The sequence below is a fragment of the Sarcophilus harrisii genome, chromosome 2 (genome assembly GCF_902635505.1).
Source record: "Sarcophilus harrisii chromosome 2, mSarHar1.11, whole genome shotgun sequence".
Classification (NCBI taxonomy): Eukaryota; Metazoa; Chordata; class Mammalia; order Dasyuromorphia; family Dasyuridae; genus Sarcophilus; species Sarcophilus harrisii.
In genome coordinates this window covers 498112423-498125824 of record NC_045427.1, presented here as the reverse complement: position 1 = coordinate 498125824, position 13402 = coordinate 498112423, and the positions used below count along the sequence as shown (strand labels likewise).

Below are 13402 nucleotides of genomic sequence, written 5' to 3'. Positions count from 1 at the left end.
GAAACTTCTTTTGATCTCTGCCCTCCTCCCAAATGCAAGTGCCTTTCCCCCACCTTATCTTTCACTTTTTTGGATTTACTTACAGTTATTCTTTATATACTCAGATATATCCTTGTCTTCCAGATCATAATGTAATCTTTTTGATAATTTAGATGATTTCATTCTTTTTATTTGTGTCCCTAGTGTCTAGCACAGTTCCTGGCTCATACTAGATTAATAAATAAATGGTGATTAACTGTTATACAGAATTCTCTTTTATGTATCAGGAAAACTTCTATAATTTTGTTATTATTGCTTTATGAATTTAGTTATGTCTGACTCTGTAACCCTATTTGGAGTTTTCTGGGTAGAGACACTGTAATAATTTACCATTTCTTTCTTCAACTTATTTTACAGATGAATTGAAGCAAATGGGGTTATGTCACTTGCTCAAGGTCATACAGCTAGTAATTGTGTGTGGCCAGGTCTGAACTCAGTTCTTCCTAATCTGGAACTGGTATTCTACACATTGTGCCACCATAATTAATATTAAGTATTTGACCCTAATTTTCTAGTTAATAATCTGATAATCTGATAAACCACAGGATTATAAAGGGCAAAGGAATACTTCTTCAGCAGCACATATACTAAAATTGAAATGATACAGAGAAGAATAGCATGGCTACTGCACAAGCATGCCATGCAAATTCATGAAGCTTTCTATTTTTGAAAATTGAATGGGAATGGAAGGAATATACTTTTTACTCAGTGGTATATAGAACCTACACAAATATTGACCATATATTAGGACATAGAAAGTCAATTAAATGCAGAAAGACAGAAATATTAAATTTATTCTTTTAAAATCATGATGCACTGTAAATTACATGTAATAAAAGACCATGGAAAAATGGGCCAAAATTAATTGGAAGCAAAATCATTTAATCCTAAAGAATGAGTGGGTCAAACAAGAAATCATTCATAGAAACAATCAATGATTTCATTCATGAGAATGACAATAATGAGGCAATATACAAAGACTTATGGGATGCTGTTGAAGTAGTTCTTAAGAGAAATTTTATATCTCTAATAGATGAATAAAAGAGAGAAAGAAGAGATCAGTGAATTGGACATACAACTAAAAAAGTTAGAAAAAGAGCAAATTAATTCCTCCAATTATATAACAGATTAAAAATTCTGAAAATCAAAGGATTAATAAAATTGAAAACTATTGAATTAATAAATAAGGCTAAGATTTGGTTTTATGAAAACAACCAATAAAATAAATAAGCTTTGGTTAATTTGATTAGAAAAAAGAAAGAAGAAAGTCAAATGACTAATATCCCAAAATGAAAAGAGTTATTCACTACCAATGAAGAAAAATTTAAACCAATAATTAGGAACTATTTTGACCAACTGTATGCCAAATAAATCTGACATGTAAGTGAAATTATGAATATTTACAAAAATATAAATTGCCCAAATTAACAGAAGAGAAAATAAAATTCTTAAATAAACCCATTTTTGAAAAAGAAATTGAATACTACCTAAATTAATCTTCTTTTTCAATACCATACTAATCAAACTCCCAAAAATTAGTTTACAGATCTAGAAAAAATAATGACAAAGTTCATCTGGAAGAAAAAAGGGTCAAGAATTTGAAGGATATTAATGAAAAAAATGCAAATGAAGGTGGCCTACCTATCACTACTGGGCATAAAACTATATTATAAAATAGCAGTCATCAAAATCATTCGGTATTGGCTAAGTAAATAGAATATCTGATCAGTGAAATAAGTTAGGTTCACAGGACAAAGTAATCAATAACTATAGTAATCTAGTATTTGATAAACCCACAGACCCCAGCCTTTGGCATAAAAATTCACTATTTGACAAAAAGTGCTGGGAAAATGGGAAATCAATATGGCAGAAACTAGGCATTGATCCACACCTAACACCGTATACCAGGATAAGGTTGAAATGAGTTCATGATTTAGACATAAAGAGTGATATCATAAGCAAATTAGAGGAACAAAGGATAGTTTACCTCTCAGATCTGTGGAGAAGGAAGGAATTTTTGGCCAAAGAATTGGAGTACACTGTTGAATACAAAATACATAATTTTGATTACATCAAGTTAAAAAACTTTTTGTACAAACAAAACCAATGCAGACAAGATTAGAAGAGAAGCAATAAACTGGGAAAATTTTTGACATTTAAGGGTTCTGATAAAGATCTCATTTCTAAAATATATAGCGAATTAACTCAAATTTATATGAATTCAAGTCATTTTCCAACTGATAAATAGTCAAAGAATATGAAGACAATGTTCAGATGAAAAATTGAAACCCTTTCTAGCCATATGAAAAATCACTATTGATTAGAGAAATACAAATTAAGACAACTCTGATGTACCACGACACGCCTCTTAGATTGGGTAAGAGGACAGGAAAAGATAATGACAAATGTTGGAGGGGATGTGGGAAAAATGGAACACTAATATTTGGAACTATGCCCAAAGGGCTATCAAACTGTGCACACCCTTTGATCCAGAAATGTTTCTACTGGGTCTGTATCCTAAAGAGATCTTAAAGGAGGGGAAGGGACCCACATGTGCAAAAATGTTTGCAGCAGCCCTTTTTATAGTGGCCAGAAACTGGAAACTGAGTGGATGCCCATCAGTTGGAGAATAGTTAAATAAGTTATGGTATATGAATATTATGGAATATTATTGTTTTATAAGAAATGATCAGCAGGTTGAATACAGAGAGGCTTGAAGAGACTTAAATGAACTGATGCTAAGTGAAACGAGCAGGACATCATTGTACACATCAAGAAGATTTTATGATAATCAGTTCTGTTGGACATGGCTTTTTTCAACAATGAGATGTTTCCAATAGTCTTGTGATGAAGGGAGCTATCTGTACCCAGAAAGAGGACTGTGGGGATTGAGTGTGGATTACAACATAGTATTTTCACTCTTTTTGTTATTATTTGCTTGCATTTTATTTTTGTTCTCATTTTTTTTCCTTTTTGATCTGATTTTTCTTGTGCAGCACAATAATTGTAGAAATATATATAGAAGGATTGCATGTGTTTAATATATATTGGATTACTTGGCATGTAGGGGAAGGGTTGAGAAGAAGGGGAGGAAATTTGGAGCACAAGGTTTTGTAAGGGTCAATGTTGAAAAACTATCCATGTATATGTTTTGAAAAGAAAAAAATTTTCATTTAAAAAAAGAAAAAGAAAGAAATTGGACAAATTGTCACTAAGAAAAATAAGAAAAGTTATCCCAAAGAAATGCCCTAAGAAAAAAATATACAGGGCCAGATGAATTTACAAGTGAATTCTACCAAACATGTAAAGAACAATTAATTTTAATGCTACATAAACTATTTGGAAAAAAATAAGTGAATAAGGAGTACTGCCAAATTCCTTTTATGACACATACATGGTGCTGATACCTAACCCAGAAAGAACCAAAACAGAGAAAGAAAATTATAGACCAATTTCCCTAATGAATATTGTTGCAACAATCTTCAATAAAATATTAGCAAAGAGATTATAGCAATTTATTACAAGACAAAAAACAGCAAAGCCTAAGAGTAAGAAAAATAACGAGAAATTCCATTTTAAAATAATTTTAGGCAATATAAAATATTTGGGTGTCCTTCTGTCAAGATAAACTCAGAAACTATATGACTTCAATTATAAAATGCTTTTCTCACAAATAAAGTCAGATCTAAATAATTGGAAAAATATCGATTGCCCATGGATAGGCTGAACAAATATAATAAAAAGACAAATCTACCTAAATGAATTTATTTATTCAGTGCTATACCAATTGAATTGCCAAAAATATTTTACAGAACCAAAAATATAATAACAAAATACACCTGGAAGAAAAAAAGGTTAAGACTATCACGTGAATTAATGAAAGAAATGCAAAGGAAGGTGGCCTATCTGTATCAGATATAAAAATGTATTACAAAGTGGCAGTCATCAAAGCCATTTGGTACTAGCTAAGAAAGAGAGTGGTGGGTCAGTAGAATAGATTAGGTACCCAAGATATAGTTGTAATAGGCTATAGTGATCTACAGTTTGATATACCCAAAGGCTCTTGCTTCTGATATAAGAATTAACCAATTGACAAAAACTGATGGAAAAATTAGAAAATTGTATGTCAGAAACTCAGCATAGACCAACATGTGACACAAGCCAAAAGAAGGTCAAAATAAGTTTATGATTTAGACATTAAAGGTGACACTATAAGCAAATTAGGAGATGAAGGAATAGTTTACCTGTCAGATCTTTGAAGAAAAAAGGAATTTATGTCCAAACAAGAAATAGAGAACATTATGAAATACAAATTGGATAATTTTGATTACATTAAATAAAAAAAAGTTTTTGTACAAATAAAACCAACGCAACCAATATTAGAAGGAAAATAGAAATTGGTAAACAATTTTTACAACCAGTATTTCTGATAAATACCTCATTTCTCAAATATATAGAGAATCAAGTCCAATTTATAGGAATACAAGTCATTCTCCAGTTAATATGAACAAGTAGTTTTCAGATGAAGAAATTAAAGATACCTATAGTCAAATGAAAAAAAAATCTCTAAATTACTATTATGAGGAAAATGCAAATCAAAACAAGTCTAAGGTATTACCTCTCCCTGCTTAGGTCAGCTAAGATATGAGAAAAAGAAAGTTATAAATGTTGTAGAATATATGGAAAAATTGGGACACTAGTGCATAATGTTGGTGGAGTTTTGAACTGTTCCAACCATTCTGGAGAGCAATTTGAAACTATGCCCAAAGGGCAATCAAAATCAAATTTTTGTATATCAAAAGGATATACAAAATCCTTTGATCCAGCAACATCACTGTATTCCAAAGAGATCATAAAAAAAGGGAAAAGGATCCACATATATAAAAATATTTATAGCAGTTCTTTTTGTTGTGGCAAAGAATTGGATATTGAATGAATATCCATCAATTGGGAAATGGCTGAATAAGTTGTGATAAATGAATGTAATGAAATACTATTGTATTATAAGAAATGATAAGCAAGTAAATTTCAGAAAAACTTGGAAAGACTTACAAGAACTGCTGCTGAGTGAAGTGAGCAGAATCAGGAGAATATTGGATATAGTAACAGCAGCATTGTGTAATAGTCAGTTATGATAAAATAATCTCTTCTTAACAGTACAGTGATCTAAGACAATTTCAATCAATTTGAGATAGAAAATGCCATCTTCATTTAGAGAAAGAACTATGGAGATTGAATGTAGATTGAAGCATATTATTTTTACTTAAATTTTTTTTTTGTTTTTCTTCTTCTTAGTTTTCCCCTTTTGTTCTGATTCTTCTTTCACAATATGACTAATGTGGGAATGTTTAAAATTATCCACATGTATAACCTATATTGGATAGCTTGTTATTTTGGGGAGGAAGAAAGGAGGAAGGGAGGGAGAAAAAATTTGTAATTCAAAATCTTGCAAAAACAAATGTTGAAAAATAACTTTATATGTAATCGAAAAAATAAAATTCTTTTAAGTGGGGAAATAAAGGGGAAATTCTTTTCTTCCTTCTGCTCTTAGAGAGTAACCTGGGACTTCACATTACTGATATGACTCTGGTATTTGGGGCCAAAAAGAACATGTAGGCAATCTTGCTATCTATATAATTTTACTTTTCGGGTTGTGACAATCTCTAACTCCATATCAGTCTCAATGTCTCATTTATTTACTCCTTTGAAAAAGAAAAGATAGTGTGTTTGGCAAAATCCTGCTCCATCAAATTCTTGTTGGAGTATGCTGAGTGAAGGATCCTGTCACTCAGTGGATAGCTCTGTCTTTCACTCTCCTTTTATTACCTTAGCTCATCCCATCACTTTATACTCTTTCTAGTAATTGTTCATGTTTGCCCACTCTTGTGTGCCACTTGACTTGAACTCCTCCTCTGCTTGATGACTCTACTGTCATGATAATTCTCTCTCCATCTCTCCTTCCTTCTCTTTCTCTTCCTCTCCCTCTGTCTGTCTTTCTGTGTGTCTCTCTTCTTCCCTTTCCCTCTTTCCTTGCCTTTCTCACACACTCTCTTTCTCTCCTCCCTCTTTCTTTCTTTCTCCCTCCTTTCCCCCTCTATCTCTATCTCTCTCTCCTCCTCCCCCTCCATCATCCTCCCTATTTATCTCACTGTCTTTATCTTTCCCATCCTCTTCCCTAGTCCCAAATTCTCTCTTGGATTGTAGTCTCAAAAACCAATCATTGCAGCTCTCCAAGCTCATCCCTTTCTTCATTTCTGATAGTTAAGTCACCATCCCTTGTTTTATATAGCACATGACTTGTACGTTATTTCTTTTTCCATGTGTTTGAGGGGTTTTTCATAGTATGTTCTTAACTTATAAACTGAACTCAATTCATTTTGATATAACAGTAAAGAATGAGAGAAAAAACCCACAAAATCACTTCACCCATGGCTACACTATTCTGTTTTTCCATCAATAGGTTTTTAGCAACTTTTCTTCCACAGGGCAAGAGGTAGTGTGCACAGACCTGTAAATGATTCATCTTTAAAATGTATATAAGTGGAACATTTAATAAAACCAGGAAAATGTATTTATAAACAACTCATCTTTATTTTGGGCATCCTTGTCTTTGGAGCATGCATATTATTCCTGAGAGGCATATATGTAGAAATTTTTAACTTGGGAGTCATGTGTTAGACCTATTAATTTCAGAACAGCAATTTTATTCTAGGACTAGAGAGTCTTAAAAGGACCAAATGGAATTAGAATAACAGATTAAAGCAAAAGTATTTCTGCCCATTGCCCCAACAAGGAAGGAAAATTGGGAATACTGAATTCTATTATTTATTTTATAGGTGTAGCTAGGTGCTGCCAAGCAATCAGCAGGATCTAAGTTCAAATGTAAGCTCAGTCACTTATTAGCTGTGTGTGACCTTGGGCAAATTCTTAATCCTTAGTTTCCTCATCTGAATAAGGAAATGGTAAAACTCCAATATCTTTGCCAAGAAAATCCCAAATAGGATCCCAAAGAGTCAAATATGACCAATCGCAAAGAGTTAAATACGACCAATTGATTAAACAACAACAATTATTTATTCTGTTCTATTGCTTTTCCATTCCATTCTAGTGTATTTAAGTCTAGTATATTTTCATGTATCAAGTAGTTATTATGTGATATATTATGCTAGGTACTGAAGACATAAAGACAGAAAATCTCATAGTCCATATACTTGAGGAACTTAAAATCTAAATGTATAGTTATGAGACCTGTATACAAATAACCATTTTACAATTTAGAATATATCTACCAACCTACCATAAACAAAGTGGCAAAAGAGAGTTGAGGAAGAGGGGATCATTTCTAGCCAGCATGACCAAGAAGAAGATGGCACCTGGAATGAGGCTTGAATGAAGGTAAAGATTTCAACAGGTAAAGATGTGAAGGGAGTTAATTTTTAGTAATGGAGGAAAGTACAGGGAAACAGGTGAGAAAGGGATCATGGAACAATGAGTAGTGCCTGGAATACAGAATGGGAAAAATGGAGGATGTGAATTAAGGCTGAAAAGATAAGCTAGAGTCAGCTCAGGATGGCTCTTTATTAAATGATCATTGTGAGCATGAATATCTCAGGAATCAGCAAAAGCTACAAATTAGAGTTTGATTTATTGTTTCTGTCAATTGTCTATATTTAAGAAAGTAATGGAGAAAAATGAAAAAATACAAATTAAACTTAAAAGTATCAGGCATACACATTTTTTCCTTCCAGAGATATGGTTGTTAAACATTTGCTAACATACTCCTACCAGGACCCAGACTATATAGGGCTTGAATGTCAAGGTAAAGATTTTGAACTTAATTCAGTAGGCAATGCGTCAATGAGAAGTTATTGAAGGTTTCGGAACAGGGAGCATCATGACATCATGTCATCAAGGACATAGTGCAGCAGTGATGTGAAGGATATATTGTAGAAGGTAAAGAGATTAGAGGCAGAAAGACTATTGGGAAGGCAGGAAAGGAATGAGCATTTGTATAGCACTTTTACAAAAATTATCTCAATTGTTCCCATAACGACTCTGTCAGGTAGGTACTAATATTATCATCACTATTTTACAACATGATTTTACACTATTTATTACATCTTTTGAGGAAACTGAGGCATATAAAAGTTAAATGATTTCCCCAGAATCATACAGTTGGGTCAGGTTTGAATCCGTATCTTCCTAATTCTAGAGCCAGGACTCTAACAGAGCCACCAACTGTCCCAGTTAGGAGCATCCTAGGTGAGTAGTGAACTATGTGTTAGGCAGTAGGAGCAAAAAAAGGTAATGAGGTTGCATCAGCTTCTTTGCAAAAACAAATACTGCCTTTCAACATTTGAGAAGTCTTAAAAACATCTTTTTCTTCTTGCCAAACAGGAGATAGCAAAACGCTGCTTGCAAGAAGTTAACTTTCCTCAGGCATAGCTTTGCTTAGCTTCATTTTATTCTAAATATGGAGACGACTCTGGAAGAGATTGTTTTTTTCAAGTGTCTTTAAGCAATATTCCAGACCCAAGGTCTTAAGAAGCATTCCTGATTTGGAGAATTTTTCATGTAAATGACCTGATTGGTTTCAAGGGTATAAATCTTTTCCTGACTGGTTCTAGAACATGGAGGGGGAAAGATCATATATATATATATATATATATATATATATATATATATACACATATATAAACATATGTATATAGTTTTATATTATTATATATAAGTATATATATATATATATATATATATATATATATATACATATATATGTGATTTTATAAAGGCATTTAGCACAGTGCTTAGCACTTACCAAGTGCTATATAAATGCTTTTTCCTTCCTCTTTGACCTAATTGGTTTTTCTGCTTCTAATCTCTTGGCACCTCCCATACATCCTTAACATCACTGCCATGCTATCTATCTCTTTAATGCCAGGTTATGATAATAAACATACACATACACACAAATATAGGTACAGATATACATGCATTTTTTACACACACAGACATATATATTATTTAAAATTATTATCTCATTTGATCTTCACAATAACTTTGGAAGGCAAAGATTAATTTTTTTTTTCTAAAATTTAGAACACACAGTCTTACAAAGCAAAGGCTATTATTAAACCTATTTTACAGATAGGGAAACTGAAGCAGATAGAGGTTAAGTAATAGTCAATTAGTAAGATATCTGAGGTCACATTTGAACTCAGGTCTTCCTGACTTCAAGCACTCTATCCATTGTAGTGCCTGGAGGTATGGGAGGGGTGCCCAGACATTTTAGAAACCATTAAAGACAAGGACGCATTACAGCATAGAATGGTACTGCTCTGGCTGGAGGCCAGAATGTCCGGAGGACAAGCCAACCTTTCTATGATTTCTATGCTGCCAGGACCCTGTCTTTAATGATCTCAGGCCTGGTTATATTCTGGGAGATCATCACTCATCATACTGTCCTGTCACAGGCTTGTCAAGATGAAATTTATAACGGTCAGAAGCAGACATCGTTATCTTTAATAAAGAACAAAGTGATGTACCATACGGTTTGGATAAATAGTAGTAAGATATAAAATATTACAGACCATCACTACAATTACATTGCCATTACTGAGGGGACCTATTCCATAGGCAAAGGAGAGAATTCCCAATCATCTAATCTATGTATAATTTTCTTGAAAGGCCCTTCTCCAAAGCAAATTTTTATTTATTCCACTTTCATAGAAGGTAATTGGAGGAAGCCTCCCTCTCCTAACTGAGGGGTTTGTTGTAAACACTACTCTATTTAGCTCGCAATTACCACACAGTTAAATGGCTAATCATAGACACCAGACTCCATGATCATTGGCTAGGACAGCCATATTTAACATGGTAGAAATTAGCACTGAAGAAAACAAGGATCTTTCTCCTTTTTTTGTTTTCTCCCACTAATTCATTTTCATCAAGATGACCCAACCACAAAGGATGATTCAGAATTAGTCCAGGTTGTCTGAGCCAAAAGTAAATGTATAACCTCAGGCCCTGTCTCACTCTAAATAGCAGTTGACTCACTGCTGCTTTAGAGAAGGACAAGACAGAGACTGTTGGTTTCTTTCTGAGTGGGACATTGGCAGGAGGATACATCTTATTTTTAATCCCACCAGGGTGATAGAACTGGACTATTCTTCACCATCTCAGTCCTACTTAACCCTTTCCTTATAGGTCACAAGATGCTGAAATATCAAAAATTTTATTAACCCCCTCTTGTGTTACATTTATATTAGACACTCTCAAGGTATAAGGTTAAATAAGATGCAGTCTCTGACTTCAAGGAGCTTATCATCCACTGAGCATAGAAAGGGAAAAAAGATGGGGGTATAGGGAAAGTGAAGCTGTGATTCATCAGCGCAGTGAATTCCCAGACTTATAATTCATTTGTAGCTCATCTTGGAGAGTTTCATGAGGCTCTAGAAGCTAAGTCACCTGCCCTCAGGTGAGCAGCTAGTATATGTTTGGGGCAGGGCTTGCAAAATTCCACAGCTGCCCACTATCTACTACCTAACTCACTGGGTATACAAAATATATTACTCTAAGATAAAAGAAAATGTAATGAGTGAACAGAAGAACAATTTGTTATGAATGTTCAAAAGAGGGGAAGGTCATTTTTTGATTGCTGAATGTGTATGTATGTGAAAGTAACAGAGGAAGACAGTGAGAGAGAGAGAGGGAGGGAGAGAGAGAGAGAGAGAGAGAGAGAGAGAGAGAGAGAGAGAGAGAGAGGAGGAGGGAGGGAGAAAAAGGAGGGAGGGAGGGAGAGAGAGAGAGATACAGAGAGACAGAGAGAGAGAGAGAAACAGAGACAGAGAGACAGAGAAAGACACACAGAGACAGAGAGAGGGAGAGACAAAGAGAGACAGAAACAGAGAGTCAGAGACAGAAAGAGATAGACAGACAGACAAATGACAGAGAGAGAGAGAGAGAGAGAGAGAGAGAGAGAGAGAGAGAGAGAGAGAGAGAGAAAGAGAGAAAAATAGAGACGGAGACAAACAAACACAGAGACAAAGACAGATAGAGAGACAGAGACATAGAAAGATAGTCAAAGACAGAAAGAAAAACTTAGAGACAGGAAAAGGAATCAGAGACAGAACAGAGACAAACATAACAGAAAGAATCACACAGAGTCAGACAGAGAAACTAGTCAAAGAGAGAGGGATAAAATCAGAGAGAGATACAGGTACACGAAACAATGATAGAAACAAGAAAGACACAGAACCAGATCTAGAGATAAAGAGGCAATTCAGAGAGAGACAAAAAAAAAAAACATACAAAGACAAAAATACAAGACATTGAAAGACACAGAGAGACAGTGAGAGACATGGAGGCTGAGACAAAGATATCTGAGATGCTACTTTATATAAACATGTGTTTTAATAGAAGATGATCAAATCCTCTTCTCCTATTACTCTGCTTAGGATAGGATGGCTAAGTTGAGCTCTGTCAGGAACTGATAGGGACCAGTTTTAGAAAAGCCAGCAAAGATTTTCAAAATTATTCAGAACAGTAGTAACCGCCCCCCCCAAAAAAACACTATCAACCTCTCACCCTTTTTTAGGGTTTCAAACTCTATGTTGAGGTACTCCTTGTAGTCCAAATAGCCTTAACTCTGAGTACGGATGTTAGGTTACACTTTGGGGACAGGTCAGAAAGATCAGTGAAGAAAAATGACTTTAAGAAATTGGCAACAAAAAATATTTCTCACCATTTGACAGAGAAATATTGAAGTAGAAATGCAAAAATAGATCTTTTATATTATATATACACATTTTTATATTTTATGCTATTTTTAAATAGTATTTTATTTTTCCAAATACACACAAAGATAGTTTTCTACGTTGACCTCTGCAACACCTTGTGTTCTTAATTTTTATCCCTCCCTTTCCCCTCCACAAGATAGCAAGCAATCTGATATAGGTTAAACATATGCAGTTCTTCTAAACATATTTCCATCTTTGTCATGCTGTGCAAGAAAAATCAGATCAAAAGGGGAAAAAAAAATGAGAAAGAAAAAACACATGAGCAAACAAACAACCAACAACAACAAAAGGAGAATATACTATGCTTTGATCCACATTCAGTCTCCATAGTTCTCTCTCTGGTTGTGGATGTCACTTTCCACCACAAGGCTATGCTTGAATTACCACATTATTGAAAAGAGCAAAGTCCATCACAATTGTAGATCTATTTATGTGGTTTTTTTTAATAGCCAATGTGTTTATTTGTTTTGCTATACTACACATATTTGTTTCAAGGGAGATCTTTCGGGAGTGTGTGTGTTAGCTTAGTAGATAGTGATAGATATCCCCCAAAGACCATTTAATGAAACATTTTAATGAATAGAAGAAAAAAATTTGCAGTAGTTTTGTTTTTATCTTGTTAAATTTATCAATCAACAAACATTTATTAAATATGTTCCTTATTTGAGACTCTTTTAAAAATATATTGAAATGTCCATGTTTGTTAATGATACTAAGTTTACAACAAACAAAAAAAATTAAAGAGCCTATGAACTTTGAACAAGTCATTCTCTGGGTCTCCATTTTCTTTATTGAAAATAATAGTAACCAATAATTAACATTTATAAAGTTCTTCAAGGTTTGCAAATATTATTTCATTTTGTTCTCATGAGATTCTTGGGAGGTAGTTATTATTTTCTCCATTTTTCAGATGAGGAAATTGAGGCAGACAGTGGTTAAATGGTCTGCCCAAGTTTACACAGCTAGTAAGTGTCTGAGACTTGATTTGAACTTGGGTCTTCTTAATTCCAAGTCTAGTGAGCTAGCAACTGTGCCAATTGACTACTTTGTTGATGAGTTATTACTATATTATGATTATATCATACTAGCTGATTATTCTACTATGTTATTAGATTAATTAGTATTTATTTATAAAATAACTCAGTATTAAAGAGTCTATGTCTTAGCAATTCTTTGTCTATGGCAGCTAGATGGTACAATGGTAAATTACTGGGTCTAGACCCTTCCTGAATTCAAATCCGGCCTCAGACACTAGTTGTGTGACTCTGGACAAGTCATTTAACCCTATTTATCTCAATTTCCTCATCTACAAAATGAACTGGAGAAGGCAATGGCAAACCACTGCAGTGTCTTTGCTAAGAAAACCCTAAGTGGAGTCACAAAGAGTCAGAGACAATTAAACAAGAACAAATGTCATTGTCTGGGGGCTCTGGGGATTGTTCCCACAGGCTGCTGAAGTAGAATCGATAGCATAATGGCTTTGTAATAATGACATATAGGGTGGATTCTGTTTTGGGCAATAGAATCACAGGATTTAAAGCTAGAAGGGGCCTTAAAGGTCATCC

The 13402-nt window shown here is 33.9% G+C and overlaps 1 non-coding gene across 1 annotated transcript; it reads left to right on the top strand.

Annotated features, from left to right (window-relative positions):
- The first annotated feature begins 603 nt into the window (after window positions 1-603).
- On the top strand, window positions 604-709 carry LOC111719848. Its single transcript, XR_002769802.1, has one exon. It is a non-coding gene; the product is annotated as a U6 spliceosomal RNA (small nuclear RNA).
- Window positions 710-13402: the final 12693 nt, after the last annotated feature.